The sequence below is a fragment of the Limulus polyphemus genome, unplaced genomic scaffold (assembly GCF_000517525.1).
Source record: "Limulus polyphemus unplaced genomic scaffold, Limulus_polyphemus-2.1.2 Scaffold1881, whole genome shotgun sequence".
NCBI classification, from domain to species: Eukaryota; Metazoa; Arthropoda; class Merostomata; order Xiphosura; family Limulidae; genus Limulus; species Limulus polyphemus.
The window spans coordinates 65,122-79,218 of record NW_013667491.1 but is presented as its reverse complement, the minus strand read 5'-3'; the positions used below and the strand labels follow the sequence as shown (position 1 = coordinate 79,218).

Here is a 14,097-nt window from a genome sequence, read left to right as displayed (position 1 = left end):
AGAGACAGTGAATCTCCAAGACACCACAACAGTGGCAGAGAAAGAGAAGGTTCACTTTTATTGTTATAGATAAAAATCAGTTACCATCTTTTACTTAAATCAATTGCCAATTCAGAAGCTGTAACAAAAATAAGTGTTTATCACATGGACCAACTATTTCACTCTCTGACACTCAAACAAGTGCAGCCAACCTCCAAGGAAAAATTTCTCCATTGAATTAAAAAATAAAAATAAACTGGTAGTTGTTTCCCACACATAACAATACGTAAAATTTTTCAGAGTAGAAATTTATTCAGTAAAAAAGTTGCATTTTTAAAAATTTTTATTCATAAAAAAAGTTACAAATTTTGGGGTGATTTCAGTGAGATACCAACGAAATTGTTACATTCTAATACAATATATAACCTCCCTCACATACACCTTTTTTTATTCAGTGCTGCCCTCTATATCCATACCTTGCTCACAACTATCTTAAGGCTTTTACTTAAATTAATGTGTTTGCATTTGATATTGCTGTTTTGTTGCATCCAAATGAACATACGACCTTTCAGTAATATGTGTTTGACAGCCTCCTAGTGCAGCTGACTTCTATATTGATTATTCAATCATCACATTATTCAATCATACAGCTTTTTTATTCAGTGCTGCCCTTTATATCCATACCTTGCTCGCAACTATCTTAAGGCTTCTACTTAAATTAATGTGTTTCCATTTGATATTGCTGTTTTGTTGCATCCAAATGAGCATACAACTTTTCACTAATATGTGTTTGACAGCCTCCTAGTGCAGCTGACTTCTATATTGATTATTCAATCATCACATTATTCAATCATACAGCTTTTTTTATTCAGTGCTGCCCTCTATATCCATACCTTGCTCGCAACTATCTTAAGGCTTCTACTTAAATTAATGTATTTCCCTTTGATATTGCTGTTTTGTTGCATCCAAATGAGCATACAACCTTTCACTAATATGTGTTTGGCAGCCACCTAGTGCAGCTGACTTCTATATTGATTATTCAATCATCACTTCTCAATTTGGCACTCATATAAAAACATCTTTTTCCCATCTGAGATTTTTTTGGTATTGGCGTTTGTTGTGGAAGTATGTATAAAAAAACACCTACTGTTGTAGGAAGAATAAATTTGATTTTTAGTTTTCAAAATTTCTGCACCTACAGATCTTGTAGATTTTTGTATTCACATTATGAATTAACAAGTGATGGTAACCTCCACTTTGTCTGGTGGGGTACAACAAGATGTTGTTCATGCTGGACAAACAATTGCAATGACAGGGAGTTTCTTCTTGTCTGTTGGGGAAGTGATGGGTGTTGTGGGATGGGACATGAATTCTTTCATGCGGCTTGGACCTTCTTGTGAACCTAATACAGATATACCTCCTCCTGTGAATCCGATTTGTGTGATGTGGATTTTGACAGACTTTTTTCCTACCAACTACCTTTGCCAACTCTTCTAACAACACTGTCTTGGATCTACTTAGACCTTCATCTTTTCTAGATTATGGTTTATCAGGTATGTTGCCTTCTCTCTCCTCTTTTAATTCTTCTCCTTCACTTCTTCATTTGCCCACTGCTTCTGACTATTATGTTTTTCCTCCCTCTGCAGATATTCAAGTCCATAATGAACAGTTTTTATCTCAATTTTGCTCTAGTGCCATAATACCTCATTCTCCTTGCCTGATTGACATACATGCCTTGGCTTATCATTGAGCTGGATTTCCCTTCTTGGACTCCTAAACCCTGGAGTCTCTTCTTCAGGCTTGGGGCTCAGGTCCTCCACCTTATGTTCTACTTTCTCAGGCCCATTCTTCACTCCTCTGTCTTACCGTCATTATTTTGTTGCATTATTTTTACTCCATTCACCTTCTTTCTGAGGCAAACCACCATTTACCCGAAGAGTTTTTGATGGGTACTCATTCCCTTATTTTCTCTACATTGGTCTTTTCTTCTTCCTTGGCCTTGTCCCTTCTGACTTGGTTGCTCTGTTACTGGGATTTGTTAGGGAGGGACTTCCTTCTTGCTCAGGTATGTTTGCCTCCTTCTTATCTTAGGGACCTTCCTCTGGCTCTTTTCCTACACCAAGGTGTGTCTTTGGTGGAGCATCTGATTCTCTGGAATCATGGGTTGAGGATACATGCCAACTTTTCCAAGCTTATTCTTTTCCCATTACAGTTTCCCATCTTTCAGCATCCTGTCCCTCCTTCCCATTCCTCTGCTTCCATTTGTTCTTCTTCTTCTGTGCATAGATTTCAATACCAACAATCTTGTTGGTGATTATCCTCTAGACTCAGGAATGATAGGAGCCTGTTTGGCTCTGTTGTCAGATCTATGGCTTCCATTTGTGGCTACCATTTGGTGTTACAAGTTTTCTTAGAGAGACTTATTCATTGTTTTTACTCTCCTCCTCTCTTGTCTCATGTTCTCACTCCTTTCCCTCCTCCAAGGGATCCTGAATCTTGTCAGCATGTCTCAGAGGTGGTGTTACACCAGTTGGCCAATGACACTATTTAACAGGTTTCTCATTCTTCTCCAGGATTTTATTTCCTTCTGTTTGTTGTTTGTAAGAAAAATGGGAATTGGCATCCTGTCATAGATCTTTCCTGTCTCAATCAGTTTCTCAACCTTCCTTGGTTTACCATGGAGAGTTTTCTTGTTCTCTGGTGGTTCTCTGGCCTTCTCATACTTTACAGGATCCTTCTCAGTATATGGCCATTCTGGCCTGGTATGGCAGTCACTCATGATATTGAATGTCCCACCAGAACATTGAAGGTATCTTTGCAGTGCTAAATGTTTTAAACAAGGCCCAATCCAGAGTATACCCACTCATGGACTATCAAGAGGAAAAGCAGGCAAAGGATTCCTGCCCATCCTCCAAGCATAGTTTAGCAACTCATGCTAGCTGCTTTTCAAAAAGTGTTTTCATGGTCATTTGTTGCACTGTCTTATGGTGGTTCATTCCTCCAGACTTTCCAATGTGTTTTCACCACCCTTTTTTCTTGTAGTAGGGCATGGGAGTCCTTGTTGTTTACCAGTTCCTAGCTGCTGTTGTGGTGGACCATTGAGGATACCTCGTGAGTGTGACCAATTCCATTCAGTACTTACCTAAAAACATTATTTTTTTTCCTGCATCCATTTGAATTGTACAAGCTCTAATTCTTCAGGTTTATCAGTGATTTGCCTAGAGATCAGAACAGAATGGTAATAGCTTAGTTAGGTGATATATTTCTAGAGGAAAAGGTGTCTATGAACAACTTTTATTGCATTTACAATCCTGCAAAAAGCTTTTTTATAATTGTGTATTTCATTTGAATTATGATAGGGAAATAAATGCTTTTTGTGGAAGAAAATAAAGTAGTCTTAGTTAAATCATTTTATACTCAACCATATGAAGTTCTGTTTTGCTGACAAGGCCATTATTTTAGAGTTTATTTGTCTAAGTAACTGACTAATGTACAGATAAAATAACCAAAAAGAAATGTAAAACTTAATGTATAAATGAATATAAAATGGGTTTAAAACTTATTTTACATATTAAATAAAACTTGAGTAAAAAGTTAAAAGAGTGGCTGGATAATATTTTTGGTTTTGTAAAAGTTATTTTTGGAGTCCAGTTATTGTAAGCAGATATTTTTAGAATTTGTGAGTGTGTGTCAGTTACAACTCTGAGAGAGGCATTAAACTACAAGATTTATTTTTTTCTTTTCTCATTAATATTTAATTTATTCTTTTTTCATTATCAAAGATTAGATCACATGTATAATGACATCTTGAACATAAAATATTAATGCATGAACATTATTTTATACAAATATTTAGACTTATTATCAATATATTTTTAATTTTCTGTGCCAAATCAATTATAGAAATCAATATATAAACCTTTTAAAAAGAAAATTTTTCATTAGTAAATTGCCTTCAAAGGTTAAATAAAACAGGATGTCAGCTATTTTGTACATGTTTTTTTGTTTCTACTTCATTAGGCAAAAGAAAATCATATAATCAACCTTGCCATGATAATGTAGATAGTGATGATGATTCTCAGCACTTTTATAACACACGGTGGTTTGACCCAGGTAGCTCGTTAGCTCAATCCATTCATTCTCAATCATCTGTTCTTTGCCGACCCTGTAGTAGACATGTCTTAAGAGACCTGTCTTGTCATTCCAAGGTGAGATTAAAACTTAAAAATTGGAGTTTACACACACAAGTAATGGATAAAAAGTTGGTTTAGCATGTAGTTATAAGATATGAGATTAATCTGGAAGTTTAAACATTTCTTTTCCTCCCAATTAAAAATCACTGTTGGGGCAAAACTTGAAATTAGATCCATCAGTTTGAATGTTTTTATTTTTTAAACTTTTAAACAAAAATTCTAAACCTGGAAATTTCAGGTATAGTGATTTTTAAAATTGATTTCTAACATCAGACAGAATTCGGAAACAGTACTGTCTCCTCTCATTCAAAGCTATCTTGATCCTGGTTTGTCCTCTAAGCGTTGCTAAAATCATTTTTCCTAACAGTGCACCATTCTTTTATACCCATTCATTTTCACACCATTTTAGAACATGCTGATCATGTGACTACCCTCCACCAATCATATTGCATCATCTATACTAGTGCAGCTAGCTCCCTCTACTATTCTACCACAAACCTCACTTTCTCGATTGGCATTCTAGTTTATAGACATGTGTTTTAACTTGTTCTCCATGGGACTACAAAATTTTGATTGTGCTTGATCACAAATTTATATCAGTTTCAACTTCTTGTGTTTGATTTCCATTGTTTCTGCTTGTTTGTTTTAGAAATATTTTTGTTTTCTGAATTCTATGTTCATATGAATTCAAGATTTAATATGGCAGATGATGAAATTCCTGCATTAGTAAATACTGGTTCTGACACGAGTCCCCAGGTCTCAGGGTCGATGATGATTGTTGGGGAAGCACAGGCTTTAGTTCGCAGGGAGTTCTTGTTTTACGTTCAGCCAGAGATTCCCTCCTTTCAAAATTTTTTGTGAGAAAGAATATAACTAGTGTGTAGAAATTTCTTTCTATAACACTTTCCTTCTGATACCGTACCTCCATGTAATATTTTGCGTTAGGTATTGTTCTTTTTCCCAGGAGTTCTTTGGTAAGTTTTTCAGTATGTATTCCTCACTCCCAGTAAGTATACCCATGTTTAGCAAGTTTATGTGTGTTTATGTGGATGGACCTAATTTCTGTTCTTGATAATTTAGGTCTTTCATGTCTTCCCTGCTCAGTATTTGATAAGTTATATTTTTATAATTCTTTTACCATCTAAGTCACTTTAGCTTAAATTTACATTTAGAGTTTGATTATTACTTTTTTTTGTTTAATTTTTGGGATAGGTATTGATGTTGCACGATCATTACTGTGTGTAGTTGTACCTTTGGCTAATTTTGTGGGTGTGTTGGTTCATTATTTTTACTTATTTTCCTTGTCTCTATTAAACTATGAAACTCATTTTAAAATATAGCCCATTACAGCTAATCACTCACATGTTGCCTAACTTCACCTTTTCTTTCGATATCTACTTTTCTCACTGAATTGCACTTTCACTTCACTTCACACTTCTTCTTAACTTGCATTCATGAGCCACCTATATTTGTACTTTACCCAACTAAGGCCTCGAAAAATACCAAAGGTTCGAGTAATGTGACATGAATGATATTAGTAAAGCCTAGACAACAACATAATTTCAAACACAACATACGAATCGTACAAAGTTATGCAAACAAACTTATCACAACTGAAACTTTTAAAACAATCAAACTTTGACACTCCTGTCATGAAAACGAAACGATCATTCAATATTAAGTCATAAAATATACTAAGTAATAACACTTACACTAAGCAGTCTTGTGTATCTAACAGACTGGCTACTTCAAACAAACTTGTCACAACTAACACTTTTAAAACAATCAACCTTTGATACTCCTGTCATGAAAATTAAATGATCATTCAATATTAAGTCATAAAAATTTACTAAATGATAACACTTACACTAAGCAGTCTTGTGTATCCAACAGACTGGCTACTGCTCGCCTCTTCCCATGCCCAGTCAGTCACTTACACTCGCTTACTTCTTTGAGAAGCTGCTCAGGTGGGGTTTCTCATCAAGTTGGAGAAGTCCTTTACTTCCCCCACACAGTATCTTATTCATTTGGGGTTCTCTGCAATTCCCATCTCGATCAGGCCCAGCCTTCTCCACTTTGTCTACAGGATATGGAGTGGGCAGCCACAAAGGCCCTACTCTCTCCTTCTCTCTTTGCACAAGAGGTTTTATCTCTTTAGGGGATGTGAACTTCCTTGGAAGCTTTCATTCCCATGGGTCGGATGTTTCTCAAACAGTGGAACTTCTCCCACTATCCCTTGGACCATCTCATCACCCTTCCAACTGGGATCAAGGCCGACCTTGATTGGTGGCTCAACAGGGACTTGATCACAGTGGGGGTTCCCATTCCTCTGCCTTGTCCCAAGTCTCATCTATTCACAGATGCTTCCTTTATTCCCTAAAAATTTTGGGTTAGTGGTCAATCAAAGAGGCTACTCTCCATATCAACATCCTAGAACCTTTGACATTTCATCTGAATCTGTATCATTTTCTTCCACTCCTGCAAGGGCAGGCGGTTATGGTTCATTTTGACAATTCCACTGTTTTCAACTGTATCACCAAGCAAGTTTTCAGACTCGGGATCTCCTGTACTAGGCCCATTACCCTGACATGATAGTTCTGGAATGTCATGTTCCTGGAATTATGAATCTTGTGGCCAACCGTTTCTCTTCACGGAGTGGTCCCTTCATTCTCAGGTATTTCTATGGATGTGTTGTCAACTGGGAACGCTGCATGTATGTATATACATTTGCCACTCACTGGAATACCAAACTTCGTTCCTTTTGGTCTCCAATTCCTCATCCCTCAGCTCTGGAGTGGATATTTTCAGTTGACATTGGAGGGGGTCTTCACCTATATGCCTACTCTCTGTTCAGACTCCTCTACAGAGTTATTTCCCTTATCCAGACCATTCCTTGTTGTGTTCTGCTGGTTGCTACATATTGGCTGGCTCAGATGTGGTTCCCTCTGCTGTTGTCCTTACTGGAGCAACAGCCCCTGCCCTTCCCTCTGTCCTGATCAATTCTCTGACAACCGCGATTGGACGTATTTCATCCCAACATCACCAAACTCTATCTTCATGTTTGCCTTTTGTCCTGTCTCTTGCCTCGGCTCAGGAACTCACCCCTGATGTAGCATTTTTCCTCGCCCATACCATTTGCTCTTCCTCCTTGTCTATGTACTAGAGATGTTGCTCTTACTTCAGACCATCCCGTTCTTCTGTTCCTTGCCTGTCCCAGTTCTTCACCTGGTTGTTTGATCAGGGTTTGTCTGTTTCAACTGTTGCTCATTAAAGGGCTGCTCTGTTGAACAACTTCCATTCTTCCACTTCAGGAATGCCTTCTCCTTCCCAGTTATTTCCCTTCTTTTCTGTTCCTGTTGTCTGGTCTGTCCACCATGTCCCTTTGCTCTGCTGGATTGGGATCTCATTCTTGTCCTTCATGCCCTGTCTGGTTCACCCTTTGAACCCATTGCAACATGTTTTTTGTACCGTCTTTCCCTTTAGACCTATCTCCTCCCCCTCTTGGCATGCAGTTATCGTTGTTCTGATATTTATGCCATTAATGTTTCCTGCATCCTTTACCATTTCTTGTATGTTATCCACTATCCAGATAGAGCTTTTCTTTCCAGGACCTTGGCTGCCCGGGAAAGTTGTTTAGCCTTTTTGTCCTATTTCCTTACCTTCCATTTTCCACTTGTACTCCCCTCCGGATTCAGATCGACTACTTTGTCCAGTTTGTTCCATGCTATGTTATCTGACTTGTACTGCCTCCATGGAATTCCACTGTTTCCCGTGATCTATCACCTATTACGCTCACTAGTTGGTTTCATCAACATAATGTTTCTTCACATCAAATTCATCATCTAACAATGTACTGAGCTGCTCGAAACTGCGATCCTTTGAAGGAGATCATTTGGGCTGGTATGTGGACAGCTCCCAATACATTTATTGCACATTATCTGCACAACCTAGCTATGTCTTCCTCCTGTAGCTTTTCTACACACGTCTGTTCACCTTTGACTGGGGTAAATCAACATATTATTATTTTTTATCTTATTTCGTTGATATACATCATATTTCAGGATCCCACCTTGTGGTGGGTGTTGCCTGGCCAGATATGCTTATTATTATATTAGCACTAAATCTGTATACTTTTATAATGCTCACTGTTGAGATGGGGTGTTTCTGTAAGACCACTGGCTGCTCATCCGGTGGAATGAGTGTATATATATTTTTTTATCACTGTGTCATGTATAAAGGACTGTCACTGATGGACTTCATGAGTAAAGCAGATGGGTAGTTTTGCCCAGCCCTACTGACCTGTGATTCCTCGAATCTGAGTCTTTCTGCTTTTCAAAATAGGGAATTGCAAACACCCATTGCACTGTCTCTGGTGTGTCATTCCTCTGGACTCCCTAATGCTTATCCCCCCTTTTTTTTTCTATTGTAGACTGAGAGTCTTTGCCACTATGGTTCCCAGTTGCTTGAGTGGTGGACCATGAAGGTTTCCTCCTTATTGGGGTTTGTACAATAAACTAAATCAAACTTCAAAGGTCATATGTACCCACTCAGTGAGAAGAGGGCTATTGTCGCTATGCTTAATCATTATGCAATAACATAATATTCTGTATCCAAGGTGCTTCAGCCTGATGTTTTTGCCTGGGCTGACTACACTTGTTGATCACAATATAAATTTATCATGCAAGGCATTACCACTGTATGTTTTCTGCCCAGATGGACCACGCTTCACATACTCAACAATAACCCAAGATACTTCCCCTGGATGTTTTCTGCCCAGATGGACCTCACTTCACATACTCAATAGTATCCCAAGGTACTTCCCATGGATGTTTTTGTCTGGGTAGATTGCGCTTGGCCTAATCATGTGTATCTTAGGCGCTTCTCCCTGGGTTTTGCCTGTGCAGACTGCACTTGTTGATTTCTGTATCGTATGCAAGGCACTTCCACTGGATGTTTTATGCCCAGGTGGACTGCACTTGGTATAATCTGACATCCCAAGGTGCTTCCCCTGAACGTTTTTGCCCAGCCGGACCACACTTGACCATAATATTATATATCCAAGGTGCTTACCCTGGATGTTTTTTGCAGTGGTGGACAACACTTGTTGATCTTAAACATATGCAAGGCATTCCCGTTGGATATTTTTGCCTGAATGGACCACACTGGCCTATTCATATACAGTTTATGGTCCTTTAGCCCTAGCCACATATACTTATATCACATTATCAGGCACCTTACTATGACTAACTATCACTATGTCCCATGCTAATGCTTGCTACATATGTGGACGAATTATGCACTATCTGTTGACAATGGTCTGATTCTGAATTACCTAACAATTTTTCATCAAACTACTTATTCAAGGCATTTCCCCAGGATGTTTTTTTGATAAGGAGGATCACTCTTGTTGCTCATAGTATCCTAGAAAGGCTTTTTCACTGGAGGTTTTGACTGATTGGACAGCAATTGACATGCTCCAGTGTGCCCCAAAACTTTACCCCTGGTACTTATTTATTTGGGCCTGTTGTCGATTGCTCACTAGACATTCTGTTTTTGTCCATGATGTGCTGTTTCACATCGTAGTTATACAGCACTTCTTCACAGAACAGTGCTGTACATCTTTTTCTTGAGGCTGTGGTGTCTACCTATTACATTCTGCTTTATCTATATTACTATGTTTGTTACTGGGTGAACAACATACCTGTTCCAGAAGTAGTGCTATACCCCACAGATGTGCCTTCTTTTTTTATTATGACATACCTGTTCTTTCAAGGTGGTTGCTCTCCACTTAATTGAATACTGTCACACCTTCACTGGCCCCTCCACCTTTTCAATGTGTTATTCTAGCTTTGGGTGAGAGGAGGTAGTACCATTTTGGAAACTAATATTTTTTTACACTGAAAACATATTTCCGATAGGCACTTGTCACCACTTCCCACTATTCCTCCCCACTGATATGCCAATGTTTGTAGTTTGTATCTGCCAATTCTCGAAAGTGAGGATTGTGCTAGAATAGTAGAGGAAGCTAGGTGTGCTAGTATAGATGGTGCGGTGTGATTGGTGGAGGGTAGTCACATGATCAGCACATGTTCTGAAATGGTGCAAAAATGAAGGGGTATAACAGATTATTGCGCTGTTAGCAAAAATATTTTTTAACAATACTTTGAGAGCAAACTAGATGTCATGCTAGTTAACTGAATATCGTTATTACTCAATGGTGATTTTGTAAAACCATAAATAAGAAAATACATTTGAATTGTGTACAACAACTTAATATTGGCTGAACCAGTAATATCCTTTGGAATTAGGACAATGAAATGTGTTAAATTGTTGCTGTTCATGATTTCATTATCAGTGTGTTGTCATACTTATGTACATTTGTATAGATACACTGCTTTTTGTAAAAAACTGGTGTTAATTCATGTTGAATATCAATATTATAAACCAGGAGTTAGTATAGTGTTATTTTACCATAAATATATATACATAAAATTGTCATAAATAAAATGGCAGTTTCTGATACAGTAATGTACTTACCTTCTCCTCACAAGATAACCTATTCTCGTTCAGTGCTGCCCTCTATACGAAAATTTTTCTTTATGCATGCCACAAGCCTTCCAGCCCTCTATTGGAATTGCAGGATTCCAACATGTCCCTCATGCAAATCATCATGCGTTACCTCCTCACCAATAGGAGCAGGACATGCTTACGTGATACATGTGGCTCCATCTACACTTCTCTACTGAACTATCACTTCTCGTTTAGCAGTGCTTGTGTTTGGACATGCTCTTTTGTTTGTTTAATGCCTCACGTTCGACTGTTTCCTCACGAAGTGTTTGTTTTTTTTAATTGCTTTCTTTTAGCCTTTTTCTTCTATTAGTATATATCAGTTAATTCTAGTTGCCTTATTTTCTGCACTCAAATTTGATGAACGTTTCTGTTCAATTAAATCTGAAGTTAACATTTCCACTTTGGAGGTTGCACCAGCGATCAGTGTTTTTCTCAGGTGTGGATGACCCAACGGTGTATTTATCTGCTTTTATATGCCGGGAACTTGAATGTTACATGGGACAACCTTTGTCTTCGGACATTGCCCAGGCTGATCCTGTGCAGGCTGACAAGGACTTCAATAGTCTTTTTCCACTTCCAGATTTTGCAATTCCTTCCCATTCCTAACCTAATGAGTGTACTAGGCCTAATGATGTCTTTATGGATTTAAAAATGTCTCAGGTTTGTGACATTTATCCTTTCCCCTATTCCCCTCGTCCTTCCTTATTGCATGAACAATCTTCCCAACCATTTTTGGTTTTTCCTCATGCCGCACCCCTCACGGACTTCAGATCAGTTCGCACTTTCTTACCATTGTGCTGACTATCCATTTTTAAACCAGCAGTTGTTAGGTTCCTTACTGCCTATTTGGGAGCAGCTTCCAGATCATCGGTCAGTCTTACCCATGCCCAATATTCTCGCCTGTGACTACCCAGTGAGTTCAGGTCCAGTGGGAGCTCAGCTGTTTGAGTTTCATTATCTGGGTGCTTTAGGTTCTGGCAGAAGGATTCATTGTCCAGTTTCTTTCCCTACCTCCTGTTTCCTTTCCCCCTCCTCAAGAATCCATAACCAGCCAGCATCTGTCAGAATGGTTTGGAAATTGCTCTTGCAGTGTCCCCAAGAAAACTGGGGACTGGTGGCCAGTAATCGATTTACATCTCTTCAACCACTATGTTTCACTACGCAGGTCCACCATGGAGTATTTTCTCACCCTGAGATGGGCGTTTTCTCCAGGTGAATGACCAAAATGATGTCTCCAATGCTTACCTACATATACCAATATCACCTCAGTGTCATCTGTATCTTCGATTTGTCCACCTCGGGGTGGTTTATAAGGCCCTCCCTTTCAGACTTGCTCTGACATCTTACATATTTTGCCAAGTAGTCTGAGCTTTTGCTCGACATCACCACACTCTAGGGCTGCAATTTCATTATTAAATGGATGACTGGCTTCTTCTGGCTCATTCCAAACAGGAAATAACCAATCATACTTGGCACCTTTTTCTGTGGTGGCTCGGGTGGGCTGGTTGTTCAAACTGGAGAAGTCCTTCCTCAGACCCACTCAATATCTTGTTTATTTGGGGGTCTTTTTCAACACTCGTATCAGTCGGGCCCAGCCTTCTCATTTCCTACTTTGTTTAATGGAACTGTTGGTTTGCCATGCCCTCAGCTCAGTTACTTACCGCTCTCAAAGTTCTATCACTTTTGGGGATGTGATCATCAATGACATCACTGGTCCTCCTCAATCGTGCCCATATGAGATCCCTTCAGTGGGCACTTCACGAAGGATGGAACCTTGCTTGGGATCCTCTTTTCACCCCAATTTCCCATCCCTTTTTCCTGCAGGACAATCTGCTTTCATGGTTGGACAAAGCCCATAAGTCGGCAGGTGTGCCACTTCCTCCCCCACATCTGGATCTACATCTTTTCATGGACGCATCCCTTCAAAGATGAAGGGTATGGGTCAACCACCAGGAGGATTTGGGCCATTGGTTTGTGGACAAAAATGCTTTGCATATCAGTGTTCTCGAATTTCTAGCCATATGTCGGGCATTGCATCACTTCCTTCTTCTTACCTGACATTGTCTGGTGATGGTTCATTTAGACAATTCTATAGTGGTGGCACCTATCAACCACCAAGAGGGCACCCAGTTCAGAAATCTCTGTTTTCAGACTTTGGATCTTTTATATTAGGTTCACGTACATCACATTCATCTTATTGTGTGTCATGTGCTGGGTGCTTTCAATCTGGTTGCGGATCATATTTTTGTGCCCTGACCAGATATATCCCACAGTGTGGTCATTATATCCCCTCATTTTCAGAAATCTTTGCTATCGTTGGGGTTCTCCCCACATGAATGCCTTTGTTATGGGCCTCAACAACAAGTTACCTCTCTTTTGGTCACCTGTACCTCATTCCCAGGCTCTGGCAGTTGATGCTTTTAGCAAGGATTGGTCACACAAGTATCTTTATGTGTACCCACCTATCCATTTACTTCATCGAGTGACTTCTCTCATCCACTCCACTTTTTGTTGGAACCTCCTGATTCCTCCTTATTGGCCAGCTCAGCCTTGGTTTCCATGATTACAGCAACTGCCCCCCCCCCCTCCATGTCTCTCTTCCACTTTCTCCCTACCTTCTTCATCAGTCTCCATGGAGGTGTACCAATGCAAGTAGAAGGTATTCCATCATTTGGCTACAACTAGTAGGTTTCTCGCTGACTGACCTGCTGTGGCTCATGTTGCGGAATTTCTCACCTGGCTCTTTGACCATAGGTCTTCAGTCTCCTCACTTTCAGGATATTGGGTGGTCTAATCCCATACCTTTTATTTTTCCTTATACCATAGAGTTTTTACTTCCCCAGTCCTTACCATGCTCATGCTTTCTTTCCTAATACGTTGCCCTCCCAAGCCACTTACCCTTCCAGATTGAGATATTAATGTGGTCCTCCATTCCCATATTTTACCTCCATTTGATCCTCTTTCCTGTGTTCCATGTTTCATCTTTACCTTAAAACATATTTCCTTCTTCTGTTAGCCTTCTATCTTTATCATATTGTGCTTTCTTCCGTGTCAGGGTTTGATCTACCACCTGTGGCCATTCTTCAAACTTTGGTGCGACTTTAACTGGTAAGTTTTCTTTATTTTCCTTTCTTTTCAGGGGTCTTTCTCTATTTCTTTATCCCATGGATCCTGCTCTGTGAGTGGTACCTGACCAGGTATTCTTTAACTCGAAATCCGCACTGTCCGGCCATGTTGACTTGCGCTTTATATTCCTTGGCTTCGCATGCTCACCATTGAGATGAGATGTTCAACAAGATCGTTCATAGGTGCATGACCTCATGATATTTTGCTTCATAAACATGCCTGTCCCGGA

The 14,097-nt window shown here is 39.4% G+C and overlaps 1 protein-coding gene across 1 annotated transcript in view; it reads left to right on the top strand.

Moving 5' to 3' along the window:
• The first annotated feature begins 6 nt into the window (after positions 1-6).
• LOC106465239 (vasculin-like protein 1) overlaps positions 7-14,097 on the top strand; it is a 59,762-nt gene continuing 45,671 nt past the window's right edge. Inside the window, exons 1-2 of the mRNA XM_022393112.1 lie at positions 7-49; positions 4,000-4,187. The gene's annotated coding sequence lies outside the window, so the exon portion shown is untranslated. The remainder of the gene's footprint in view (positions 50-3,999; positions 4,188-14,097) is intronic.